At 37.8% G+C, this 14,352-nt stretch overlaps 1 protein-coding gene across 11 annotated transcripts in view; it reads right to left on the reverse strand.

The window, feature by feature from the left end:
- Unc5d (unc-5 netrin receptor D) overlaps positions 1 to 14,352 on the reverse strand; it is a 572,955-nt gene that overhangs the window by 355,253 nt on the left and 203,350 nt on the right. The gene's annotated exons all lie outside the window — the stretch shown is intronic.

Here is a 14,352-nt window from a genome sequence, read left to right on the forward strand (position 1 = left end):
CTAATTCTTTTATAACATATCTCATTCAGATATAGTTACATGTTAAGTTTAGCATGATAATCAAATTATACATTATATATCAGGCATTCGTTTTATGAAAAAACAGGGCTCCAAGAAATGTTATGAAGGCTTATTAAATAATAAAACCTCACACTTATAGTCACAACTATTTTAAAAGAACATTTATTGTGATGCGAAGCACCTACAGCTAGAAGATACCTGAAATAGAATTCACACAGACCAGAACTAAATACTCATTAGGTTCTGACACAACCAAACCCATCAACATCACTTGTAACTAGTTATATCAAGATGAGTTCCACACATGTCTGATGTTCAGTGCATGTTGTGTGCATTTACATTCCTATCTCCTTTAACCAGTTCCCATTTCTTCCACTTGATCACACTAGCTTCTGTAGTCACTTGTACCTGGCTACAAAGATGCAGTAGGAATCTTGACTCTCCCTTGTGTCAGCTTGATGCTCTTTCCACAGACACTGAACACACTGTCATATGCATCAAACTAGCTCACAACCACAGCACTCTCTGCATACACAGAATACACAACAGTATATATTTATATGTTTTTTTTTAGAAAAATATCATGCTTGTTAAGTAGGTGAAATGAAACCATTCAGTTTAAGCTCAGAAGACAATAGCCACAGATGCACATACACACACAGAGTTCAAATCAAGAGGTTGTTCATTCCTCTCCAGTTGCTACCTAAAAACATAGAGAGAGGACATATTTCTCCCCAGACACAGTTGGTTGTAATCTTTAAATAGTGTCATGACATTTAAAACTCATCATCAATTTTATTTGAGCACAGTGGGATATGTATCCCATGTATATGTGTGTGTGTCAACATGTGAGCATTAGAGTTTTAATTTGTAAACAAAGGTAATTCCTAGCCTAGATTATGTTGGGTTTAGGGTCTTTTAAAGCTTATAGCAGCTACAGCAAATGTATCTACACTTTTTTTTTTCTTCTTAGCAGCAAGAGAAATTTCAACAACAGGATGGATTGATAAAAGGGCTCTTCCTTGAGGAATTTGATGATGCTCAGGTTCTAGAGACTGACTCAAAATATGATACATACAATCAAGGCCTGAGCATCCTTTACCCAGAATGCCTGGCACCAGATGGCTTTAGAGTGTTATACTTCTTGAAGTGTTACAATATCTGCACATGCAGTTGAATATCCCTGTGCCCAAAACCTAACCTTTTCTGAAATATGAAACTTGTTAAACATTTTATCAGCACTCAAAAAAAGGAGGGATGGCAAATCATTTTGGCTTTAAGATTTTTAGATAACTAATGGTTGCGTATGATCTCCCTGTATATAGACAGACTAACCGACTGGCTGAAAGATGATTAGTATGGACTACACAGTCTCCACAAAAACCAAACTTTGAGCTGGGAGTTGTGTTTTGGATTTTAGATGCATGACTCCAAAGAAGACAGCTTTTCAATGCTGGGAATAAATTGATGCTATTGTTGTTTTGTTTTATTTGTGAGATAGGGACTGGAAATCACTGTGTAGACCAGGCTGGTCTCAAACTCAGAAATTTGTGTGTCTCTCCTTCTGCAGGGCTGGGATTGATAGCATGCACCACTACACCCAATGAAATTGCTTTTGTCTCAAAGGTAATGACTGAACTTGGTGAAGTCAGTCTTGAAATATGATCGGGAATGGAATATTTCAAGAATACCACCTGCATGTCTTTGTTTCTAAACATTATATAAGATTTGGTACCTCTCTACAGTAAATATTTGACTTGGTAGCAAAATTAGATCCAAAGTGATTTACTGTCTGAAAGTAAAATTCTGCCAAGAAGACATACAGACTTCTCCACTAACTTTAGATTCCTAATAAGAACCTGAAAATAAATAAATAAATAAATAGTAACACGATAAAAAAAACCACTTTACTAAGCATGACTAGTAAAATGTACTGTTAATTGAGCAAGTTTCTAATATATAAACACTTGTACATTTTTGAAGAACTTATGGGATGTGTAGTAGTTTGAAACTGTGCATAGATGGTAGTAGGTGCATAAGCATACAGGCCCTGGAATCAGAATCTACCGGCACAAGGTAGGATTTCTCATCTAATTGCTTAAATCATTTCTGATGCTTGTTGGATACTGGCTTCCTTCACCTCAGATGGACATGGTGAGCTTCAGTGGACATGGATCTTACTCTTTCTTCATCAAAAATGAGGTCAAGTGTGGCTCTTCACCCAGCATCTTCTCATCAATCTCTTCAAGTTCCAGCAAACTCAAGCATTGGACACATCCCATGCCCTTGTTCTACTGTACTAAAAGGATGTCAATCATCTGCATCCAACCTCAAAGCCAATGACCCAGGTTCAATCACTCATGTTCTCTTGTAACATTCTGGCTCTGTTTGGTGTTTTTGGGAAAGGCTGGGTGGAGGGGGGGCATTAGTACATTTCAAATTTCACAACTCAAGGAATCCCCAAGAAGGTGTGAGGAAAGACTGAAGTACTCTAGGTACAATGACAAATACAGAAAAACAACTGATAAACCTTACATTAAGCCTTATGGATCTTAAGTCACATCCTACTTATGACCACAGACAAAGCAGGAATGGCACCACAAGGAGACGTCAAGTCCCAAAGACCTGAAATCTTTTATAAAAGCCAAAGTTCATTAAACAGGAGATTCTTGTTAAATATCCCTTAAGGAAGCATGTAAAAACCTGTGCTCCACGGAATCCTAGATCTTTACAGTCTACTTGTGGAGATAAGATCACTATGGAAGGAGCAAATCGATACATATAAAATACAGGAATCAGAAACAATATTAGTTGAATAAAAATAGAGCCCAAGAAATCAATGAATCTACACAAATTAATCTGTGACAAATGTTTTCTCTCAAGAGCTCTGCAGGGAAGAGAAAAGTTGCCCGGAGCCACTGGCATTCTCCCAGTCCTGCCCATGTGCATTAATATTCCTTATCTAAAACAAAGGAGAAGACACTGAGGGAAGATCTGGGAAAAGCAATGAAGTGGAAGGGCTTGACTCTAAGTTAGGCAGATTCTTGACTCACAAAAGAACCAAATCTATTAGAAAAGCACTTCTAGATGCAGGAGCTATTTCTCTTGTGACTTGGTATTGAAAGTTTCAAAGCGATTCCAATAGAGACAACCCCCCCCCCCATAAAATCCTTGCCCCACCTGCGTAAAGTAGTCTTCTTGAAAAGCTGCCAAGGAAGATATAATCTCTGAAAGACTCAGGCTGACTGGCTTTGGAAGAATGCACTTACTAACAGTGATTTGTGTTCCTGGGATGCACTCCGATGATGCACTGGAGACTCAAATGAGAACATCAACACATATCCAGAGGGCTTTTAGGATCTTAGATAAGCCCAGACTGAGATGGGAACTATCTTACCTATAAAGAAGCTTTTCTGCACATCAAAAGGATGGAGTTAGTTAGAACCCCCAGGGACGAAGTGCTAAGACTCAGCAGCACAGGTCACCAGAGTGACAGAGTTGAACTTGAGGACAACTTTGGAAAGAAACATTTAGGTTAGCCGGAGGGCAGTGGATCTGAAAATGTTCACCTTCCGACCTGTATATTTTTGTGTAGCATTTCTGCATAGCCTTTCTTACAAATGCAAACAATTTTCTGATGTCCTTTAGCTTACCTTTAAAATGTGAACTGTGTAGGGGAGGGGGTGTAATACTGTTTATAAGGAATGCAGTAAATTTGCACGCATCTGGCAAACTGCTAGGAAAAGAACCCTACTGCTACATGATAAGACCATGGCACTCTGCAATGACTTTACTAAATACTTAGCTCTATGCTTAGGAGTACTCAATGTGTATATATAATCACATCTTCCCTAGATAGGGAAATTGAAGCCTAGAAAATTAGGATGGTGGTGTTCGCTGGCTGCCAGAAAATTCTGAAAAAAAAAATACAAAAAAACCAAGCATCTGTTATGTAACAGACATGGTGTTCTATACCAGACACTGGAATACTAACTTGCCCAAGTAGTTACACATTTAGAGTCTGTTGATTCAGAAGGCAGAGCATGAAATATTGATACCATGCAATCCCCAGTTGTCATCTGCTACTGCCCACGGGGAAGCAAGACACAGTAAACTCCAAAGAGTGCAAACTGTTAACTGTGACTACCCTGACGAATTTATTCCCACCAATTAAGAAGAAGTATGGTTTATACTGGACATTTAAGAATAGCATATAATGGCCGGAAGACACATTTCCATCAGAAAAATGTTAGCAAGCGTGTAGACTTGAGGTTGAATCCTCAGAGCCCATATGAAATATTGGGTGTGGTGGTACAAGCTTGTAATCCTAGTGAGGGAGTTGCAGACAAGGACTCGCAGGACAACACTGCTAGATCAATAAATTCGACATACACAAGTGGCTGTCTCAAAAAGATGCCGAAAAATTGAGGGGGATGCCCAGGATGACCTCTGGTCTCTACACAAAAGGACTTATGTACACTTATTCAAATGTGTGCATCCACAAATACTTAGGCATTCATAACACACACACACACACACACACACACACACACACACACACACACACAGAGCATACACACACACACACACACAGAGTACACCACACCATCTGTGTGCTGACTGAGGAGGGGTAATGATTACTTATCAACAGCTCAATGAGTAGCCAACAGTTTTACGTACTGTTCCAGCCTACCAGGTACTGTGTGAGATTGTGGTTATTGTCCACATTATAGGATCCTGGACAGAAGAGCTGACGAGCTGAGATAGTTTAAATAACTTGCCCAAGGTCATGCAAGCTGGCAAAATCAATACTTGAGCCAGAGCTGTCTGATTTATCAGGTCATATTTCCAGTCCCTGGATCTCCCTCTTCCAGAACAAAGACTGTTTTATCCCTCGTACAGGCTTAGCTTCACTGTCTTGGAAACCAGGCTTGACCTCAAAGTTATCTGACATTTGAGAGCAGCCTCATGCTCTGTTTCTGGTAAGTGAGCCCCTGATGAATGCTCCCTGGTCGCAGATTAGCAAATAGCCTCAGTTCTCTATACTGGGGTCTCTGCCTTGCATATTCTTAATCGTAAAAATTTAGCTTGAACATAGCCTTATATCTGAAGTCTTTCTGGAGACTCTGTCAAAAGAAATTCACCCCAAAGCCAGAATTAAAATAAACTTGCCATGAAAGGCCATTTATATTGCTTTTTGAATAATGAAACACATACATACACATACAGACACAGACAGGCAGAGAGAGAGAGAGAGAGAGAGACAGAGAGAGAGACAGAGAGACAGAGACAGAGAGACAGAGAGGATAGAGAATAACTCAGAAAACACATATAAAAAAGGCACAGTTTCCAAGATACACAGCTATTAAAAATTTTTACTCAGGAAAAAAATCATTTTAATGACTGTTGTCCTATCATCAAAATTAATAGAGCCCCATCAAGTACTTAAAACCAATTGAGTTTAAATGACAACTTTCAGGGTTATCTAAGACTATACTACTAAAGCACTATAGGTTACTCTACAAATGCAATCTTCTTAAGAAAAAGTCAAAGTAACTCACAAATATACCAAACATTATCAATCAATCAAAGAGATAATTGAAATTCTTTGATATCAAAATATTTGAATAAAAGTGCCATAATAACTACATGAAAACTGAAGAGAGAATTTAAAGCCAGATCAGATTGGCAATTGGTTATTTACAACCCTCTTTCTCATCTTGGTTTGACTTAGCCTTCTTTAGGCACCTCCTGAACATTTGTCTTGCACTCAATGAATTATCCTTTCTAAAGTAGATATGCTATTCCTAGTTAATACAAAAATGCACCAAAATAACGTGTGCCTGACAAACTGTGAATGAAAATGTTAAAAATCATGGAAGGAAATGCTGGAAACCCACTAAAATTCCTCTTGTAGAAGTCACCAATGAAAAGCAATGACAATTTGACTAGTCGAGGTAGGAATATGTATCAGAAGATGGCCTAGCTGGCCATCACTGGAAAGAGAGGCCCATTGGTCGTGCAAACTTTATCTGCCTCAGTACAGGGGAATGCCAGGACCAAGAAGTGGGAGTGGGTGTGGGACTTTTGGGATAGCATTGGAAATGTAAATGAAATAAATACTAAATAAAAAAAAAGAATTGTGGAGAAAAAAAAAGAATATTTAACGTTATGTTTATAGGCTTGTTTTCTCTAGGATCCTGAGGCTTTGCCTCACAGTCCCACTCCAAAGCATAGTCAAGGTAGAGCAGTTGAGAAGTGGGGTGGGAAACTGAATTTAAAGAAAGCCAATCAAACATCACTCAGATCTATGAATGTTGGTTGGGCTGAATCCTTAGTATGCTTACTAGTATGATAACATTTACTGAGCATTATTTAGTCAATTCCCCATAGATGAACACGGAAACACAAAGGAACATTATGTATTTGTAAATAAGAACTTAAGCAAACATTATATTTAGACCAAATTAATTACAAGTTCTTTTTTTTTTTTGGATTATTTTATAGCTATCCTACTTCTAAAATCTATGCTACCTTGTACATTTCTTTCTTCCCTTTGACAAAATGCCTGACAAATGTGACTTGAGGCAGACAGTACTTATTCTGGCTCATGGCTTATAGAGAGATGAAACCCACCATAGTGTAAAGGTGTAGTGGCAAGAGTCCTCCAGTATGGTGACAGAGCATGAAGCAATCTGTCACACTGAGCAGGCTTTGGGGAGCAGAGACTGAGGCTGGTGTTCACTTCAACTGATTCTAATTCAGTCTAGGACTCCAGCCCATGTATGATACCAAACACCTTCAAGGTGGGTCTTCCCTCTTCAATTACAGCTTTTTGGAACCATTCAAAGTTACATTTCCTCCATTATCCTCAATCCAACAGGATGAAAATGAAGATTAAATGTCATATTTAGTTGGGTCAGAAAAAACACAATGGCTTTCTGGAATACACCTACCATCATGCCGTACATTTAGATTTGCATAATGAGGATGTGATACACAATACCCAGCCTAAGGATGCCATGATTTGCCTAGTAGAGTAACTGAGTAGGAAAATGAGATATTCTGAGTCCCCATCAGGAGAAAAGCACACATTTAATGTTTTAAAAGATCACTATTAAACATACATTCAATATGATTTCTAGAAATGTTCCTTCTTTTTTCTAAAGGAAGAATCATACAGCAATGAGCATCCAATATGTCATGGATAATTCTTTTTAGGGTCCTGGTACTGTGAACTACATGTATTTTAATTGAAAAACAAAACAACAACAACAACAACAACAAAAGAGTAAGATTGAGTCTCAGTTGTCAGTTTTAGACCACAGTGCCTCAAGCCTTTGACAGGCTCCAGTATGTCTGACTCCTAATCAATGCATCCCATTTTGTCTTATTATGATTCTTTGGCTGAGTTTACTCATAGTTATAGACATAATGCTGAGAATGTCTAGATAAAACTATCAATCATCTGAACAGAGTGGCAGTGTTTGAAAATACCAGAAAAAAATTTTTTAATTCTTTGAAAACTTCATACATGTATATAGGAGAACATACTCAGATCCACTCCCATATTTCACATACATCTCCCCAAATCTCCAAAACAACACGTGCCCAACTTCCTGCCCTTTAAAAAAAGAATAATTCCCTAAGTCCAATTAGTGCTAGCCATATGTGCTTGGGCATGACATCACAGGACAGAACCTTTGTTCTAAAGTCAATATTCACTCTGCCCTCAGTAGCGGTAGTGAGGGATATGGCTATCGTGGCAAACAACTCTAAATCTCAGCAATAAGAAAGAATAAAAAAAAAAAAAAAGATCATGAGTTCAAGACTAGGCTGAGATACATCACTGAGACAGTGACTCAAAACACCGAAGTGATAGTTTTGGGGACATGGGGTATATCTTAGAGTAAGACATTTTCCAAGTCTCCTAGTTGCTTCTCGGTTGCAGTGACAAAATGGTGAGGGGAGGAAAGGGTTTATCTGGCTCATAGATTAAAGCCTATTATTAAGGGAAGCCAGGAGAGAAACCTGGATGAAGGAGCTGAAGCAGGAAGCAATGGAGGCAGTTACTCACTTGTTTGTTCCTAGTGGAACTGTTCAGCTACATTTCATATAATATCCAGGCCTCCCTGCCTAGGAATGTCACCACACACAGTGGCCTCGGTCCTCATACATCAATTTGCAGTTAGGAAATTGCTTCACAGACGTGCTCACGTGTCAACGTGAGTGATAGGGGCAAATTCTCAGTTGTGGTCCCTCTTCTCAGGTGTATAAAGCTAACACTAAACCTAACTATGGCAACTACTATCAGCAAAGCCTTTGGTCAATTCCAATGAGCAGGATTCAAAAACTTTAGTTTTTGTCATAGAAAATTTCTAAATTTAGATTGTTCTCATTCTTAAAACTTAGGTCCTACCATCTTGTTTACATATTTACTTCTCAAAGCAAGTTTTCACTTTATTGACAATTTTCCCTATAAATTCAAGAAACTTCTACATTTATTCCATTTCTCATTTCTGTAGCAAAAACACCTAATAGAGATGTTTATTTTTTGGCTCACATTTTCTGTAGTACAGCCTGTCCTGTGACTGAACCATGTGCTTGGTATATTTTGGAAAGCTGGAAATAAAAAATCAGGACCTATCCAAGATCCTAAAGGCTCCCCATGAACTACCTCCAACAGCAATGCCTCCTGTGGCAGAGTTCTCCAGAGTTTTCAAAAACAGTGCTCCAGATTAGAGATTAAAAATTTAAATACATATTCATTTTGGGATATCTACATCCAACTCAAAACATCTTCAAATATTTTTGAAATTATCATATAATTACATATTCCTCCTCCCTTTTCCTCCCTCCCACTCATGACCAACCCATACCTTGATGGCTCTCAAATTCATGGCCTCTTCTTCTTTATTCTTAAACTTATAAATTCAACCTCCCCAGTTTATTTGATGTTAGCTGTATACATATGAGATCAGAACTGACCACTTGCTATTGGATTACTGGTTGGGTGGGGGGTGTTTCCAAAGGAAGGATATGACTCTTTGTACAGTTCTCATCACTCCTTATTTGCTTCTCACATTAGAGAGCTCCTTCAGAGCTCAGTGTCTAGAGTTGAGGTCCCCTGAGCTTTCTTCCTTTTATGTTAGGGAGTTGGTGTCATCCTTGTTCAGGTCCTGTTCAGGTTTTCATATTGATGATAGTTGATGCTAGAAAGTTCTATTTGCAATAGATGGAGAGGGTTATAGAAACTACAACTGATCAAAACACAGAGAATAAGACATTTCATGGCACCGAATCACAGTGATAAATAGACAACACAATTCTTGCACTAAGGACCAGGGAAAATTTCAGAGTGGTCGGTAAGATAATAAGATCCAGAGGAACACTTTAATGTAAGACTGTGTGTCCTAGAAATCTTGAAACATTTTAAACTACATTTAAACATCTGATGTTCTAAATACTTTAATAGGTGCACTGGGAGACTTTAATAATCAAATTATCCCAGAATCAAATACATTTAAACTATGATGTGTAAAAATGCAAAATTTATAAATTAAGTGCTCTAATAATATTTGCAGAATTATTAAAATTCAGCTTACAATCACAGTTCTAACTTAATTATTTAAATTAGCAAATCCAAAATGGAATCATAACATAATCTATCTTTTAAGAGTCAAATTTTCTTTTTTTTTTTTTTTTTTTTTTTTTTTTGGTTTTTCGAGACAGGGTTTCTCTGTATAGCCCTGGCTGTCCTGGAGCTCACTTTGTAGACCAGGCTGGCCTCGAACTCAGAAATCCGCCTGCCTCTGCCTCCCGAGTGCTGGGATTAAAGGCGTGCGCCACCACGCCCGGCAAGAGTCAAATTTTCTAAACATGGCAATTACAAGCCTTTTAAATACCTGTTACTATAAATATTAGCACAATGAATTCAAAGATCTCCATGCTTTGTGGTAAAATTTCCTGAAAGACTAAAATATTATTGCTCACAAAAATATTTATTTTTGATCTCATGTAACATTCCTTCAATATAAGAGTTGACTTTTCAGTGCTATATAACTTACACAGGGTCAGAAATTCAGCTAAGAGTTTGTTTGCACTCTAAACAGCTAGCCTTAGAGACCTAAATACTACGGTTTTCTTGTAAAACATGCTATAATTCTAATAATCTAATGTCCATTACCTGAAACTCCATGCTTACATTTAATATCTCTGAATCAATTCTACATTTCTTTGACACTTGATCTGTACTTTCATCCTATATTCACTAAAACAATTCACATGTATCTCTACATTATTTAAAAAGCTCAAAATATGATGTATCAAGTAGATCATAGCTACCACAAGTGGCTCTATCATACTATTTGAACATAACATCCAAGATGATCTTCCTGTGTTTTTCTAGGCATAGTCAGTCAAAAAAATCCATGTATCAGAGATAAAGGTCCCAGCTGGTGTGGGTGTTATTGAGAGGTAAATGGATTTGGGGATTTCAAACAGGGAGTTCAATCTATTCACGAGTTCATACTCATTGGGCTATTAGAAGGAAGGGGCTGTTTGGTTCCTAAAGATGTCGTCGTCTCTTGCTCCTTCTTACCTTTCTCTCTGTTTCCTGTCTTTCCTGTGGTGATCGGCTTGATTCTACATCTTATTATTATAGCTTGGGCTGACCTCAATCAGGTAGGCCTAACAACTGACTAGATTCTATTAAACTAAGGGTTAAATTTTATTGTCACCTTTGAATTGCTTTCTTTGCTATTTCTTTCATACAGTGCAGATCCACACAAGCCCATGCTCTCTTCTTAGAAGCTGAAATGTGACATTGTTTGCACTACCAAGTCCATCACATTTACCTAGTGCTTTTCTTTCCAATCTCTCTTGGAAATGCATTAAAGAAGTGGCTAGCAATTACTTGGAAGGAAAAGCATCTTTTGATAGTGCTATAAAGTCCCACTGTGGTTCCCCCTTACTATGTCAAAAGTGAAAAGAAACCCCTGATGTTTACATTAACTGCAAATCACAATTAACTGTCCGTACATATTTGTGGATAAATCAGTTCAGAGTCCTTAAGAAGCATATAAACAATGGTACAGGTTTAAAAACAATTGATTATATACAAAACCACAAAACAATTTAAAGAAATCTCCATAGAAACAAGGTTTTATAACCTTGATTCAGAGAGCCAATCTCTTCAGAATTATAGCACTTCAACACCCCACAGTTATTCTAGTTTATAGGCATTTAATATATTGGTAAATTTATTACTATCTAATGAAAAATGAATAGTCATGTATACAGATAAGAACAGAGATGGAGAAAAATCAAGCAAAAATTCACAAATACACACACACACACACACACACACACACACACACACGCACGCACACACACACCACAAGCAGAACAAAGGCAGGTTTGGAAGGTCTAATCAGTAAAATAAAGGGATTTTCTTCTTGTATCTGCTATTTGCAAGAAGAAAATTACTCTAAAAAAAAAACCATAAAAGCCATATTCTCTCTGGGTTAGTTTGTTTGCTGGACTTTTGTGGGGAAGATCTGCTATGTCCATTTTTCAGCCACTGTCTACCAAGCTGTTGAGTGGTGCATAGTTGCTAGCTAAGGAAGCTATGCCAATGGAACTAGTTTTGCAGGCATAATCAAGAGTCAGGCAACTATCAGGTAAAATCTATCACAAAATTCACCATGAATCAGAACAAGAAAATTACCAATAAGCAAAGAACAAAGATAAAGAGTAAAAAAATTAATTATTTTCGTTTTTTAGAAATGTAAGTATTTCAGAAAAGAGTTACAAGAAATGGTTTACATATTCAGGGAAAGACTTTAGAAGAAGACTGTTTTGTTTATTATTACTACAAAGTTATTTATTAAAATTAAATAGTGTTTTAAAATTATTACCATTACCTTCAAATGTTACGACCCAGACAGAAATATTTTCATTTTGGAGTATTTATGGGGCAATGGTTGATGCTTCTAAAACTCTGGAAGATAACCACAATTCTAATGAGTGGATGTTGCTACATTGCTACTAAAATGGTATTGCATCTATTTCCATGTTAAAACCTCGAAGATTAATTAGATTTAATGTGCTGTTCACTCTATATTAAAATATCACTAATGGCAGCAAGTTTTTTTTGAACCAAGTTTGCAGTTCTTGCTTTTCCTAAGCAAGTGACTTAGAATCTCCTCAGTCAGTCGCCTTAGTGTTTTAGCCTCACACTGAATTACATACACTCTACCCTTAGCATCTAAAAATGCAAGATGCAAAAGCAAATTCTGATCTGAATAAAGCAAAAACTATAAAGTATTGAAAGCTTTGTCACACAGAAAACTGAAATTTAGAATGAGAGTCATCATGTCGGTGACCTAAACGAAGGAGCTTCACTTGTATAAACTGTGACCTGTGATAACCAGAAAAGAAAACTCAAATGCATGAAGCCATGGAGTTGAAGAATAGAATATTTTATATAAATTTTACATTTTCATTAACCTCAAGACCTCTAAACAGTTATGGTTTATTAAGAATTTTTAAAAAATTGTAGAAGAATGCGAATTGATCCACTTTTATCTCCTTGTACTAAGGTCAAATCTAAGTGGACCAAGGAACTCCACATAAAACCAGAGACAGTGAAACTTATAGAGGAGAAAGTGGGGAAAAGCCTAGAAGATATGGGGACAGGGGGAAAATTCCTGAATAGAACAGCAATGGCTTGTGCTGTAAGATCAAGAATCGATAAATGGGACCTCATAAAATTGCAAAGCTTCTGTAAGGCAAAAGACACCATCAATAAGACAAAAAGGCCACGAACAGATTGGGAAAGGATCTTTACCTATCCTAAATCAGATAGGTGACTAATATCCTAAATATATAAAGAACTCAAGAAGGTAGACTCCAGAAAATCAAATAACCCCATTAAAAATGGGGCTCAGAGCTAAACAAAGAATTCTCACATGAGGAATACCGAATGGCTGAGAAGCACCTGAAAAAATGTTCAGCATCCTTAATCATTGGGGAAATGCAAATCAAAACAACCCTGAGATTCCACCTCACACCAGTGAGAATGGCTAAGATCAAAAATTCAGGTGACAGCAGATGCTGGCGAGGATGTGGAGAAAGAGGGACACTTCTCCATTGTTGGTGGGATTGCAAGCTTGTTCAACCACTCTGGAAATCAGTCTGGTGGTTCCTCAGAAAATTGGACATAGTACTACCGGAGGATCCTGCAATAACTCTCCTGGGCATATATCCAGAAGATGTCCCAACTGGTAAGAAGGACACATGCTCCACTATGTTCATAGCAGCCTTATTTATAATAGCCAGAAGCAGGAAAGAACCCAGATGCCCCTCAACAGAGGAATGGATACAAAAAATGAGGTACACTTACACAATGGAGTACTACTCAGCTATTAAAAGGAATGAATTTATGAAATTCATCATCCTGAGTGAGGTTACCCAATCACAAAAGAACACACATGATATGTACTCACTGATAAGTGGATATTAGCCCAGAAACTTAGAATACCCAAGATATAAGATACAATTTGCAAAACACATGAAACTCAAGAAGATCAAAGAACAAAGTATGGACACATTGCCCCTTAATAGAATTGGGAACAAAACACCCATGGAAGGAGTTACAGAGACAAAGTTTGGAGCTGAGACAAAAGGATGGACTATCTAGAGACTGCCATACCCGGGATCCATCCCATAATCAGCCTCCAAACACTGATACCATTGCATACATTAGCAAGATTTTGCCTAAAGGACCCAGATATAGCTGTCTCTTGTAAGGCTATGCCGGGGCCTAGCAAACACAGAAGTGGATGCTCACAGTCAGCTATTGTATGGATCACAGGGCCCCCACTGGAGGAGCTAGAGAAAGTACCCAAGGAGCTGAAGGGGTCTGCAACCCTATAGGTGGAACAACAATATGAACTAACCAGTACCCCCGGAGCTCATGTCTCTAGCTGCATACGCATCAGAAGATGGCCTAGTCGGCAGTCGTTGAAAAGAGAGGACCATTGGTATTGCAAACTTTAGATGCTTCAATACAGGGGAAAACCAGGGCCAAGAAGTGGAAGTGGTTGGGTAGGGGGTTGGGGGGAGGGGAGTGTATGGGGGACTTTTGGGATAGCATTGGAAATGTAAATGAGGAAAATACCTAATAAAAAATTAAAAAAAAGAAATTTTAAAAATTTGTAAGATTTACAAATGATGCTGGGCATGCTGGTATAGGCCTTTGAAACTCAGTACTTAGAAGTATTCTGACTTGAGACTCTCCTGCACTATATATCTAGAACCTACAACAAC

This window comes from Mus musculus, chromosome 8 (assembly GCF_000001635.26).
Source record: "Mus musculus strain C57BL/6J chromosome 8, GRCm38.p6 C57BL/6J".
Classification (NCBI taxonomy): Eukaryota; Metazoa; Chordata; class Mammalia; order Rodentia; family Muridae; genus Mus; species Mus musculus.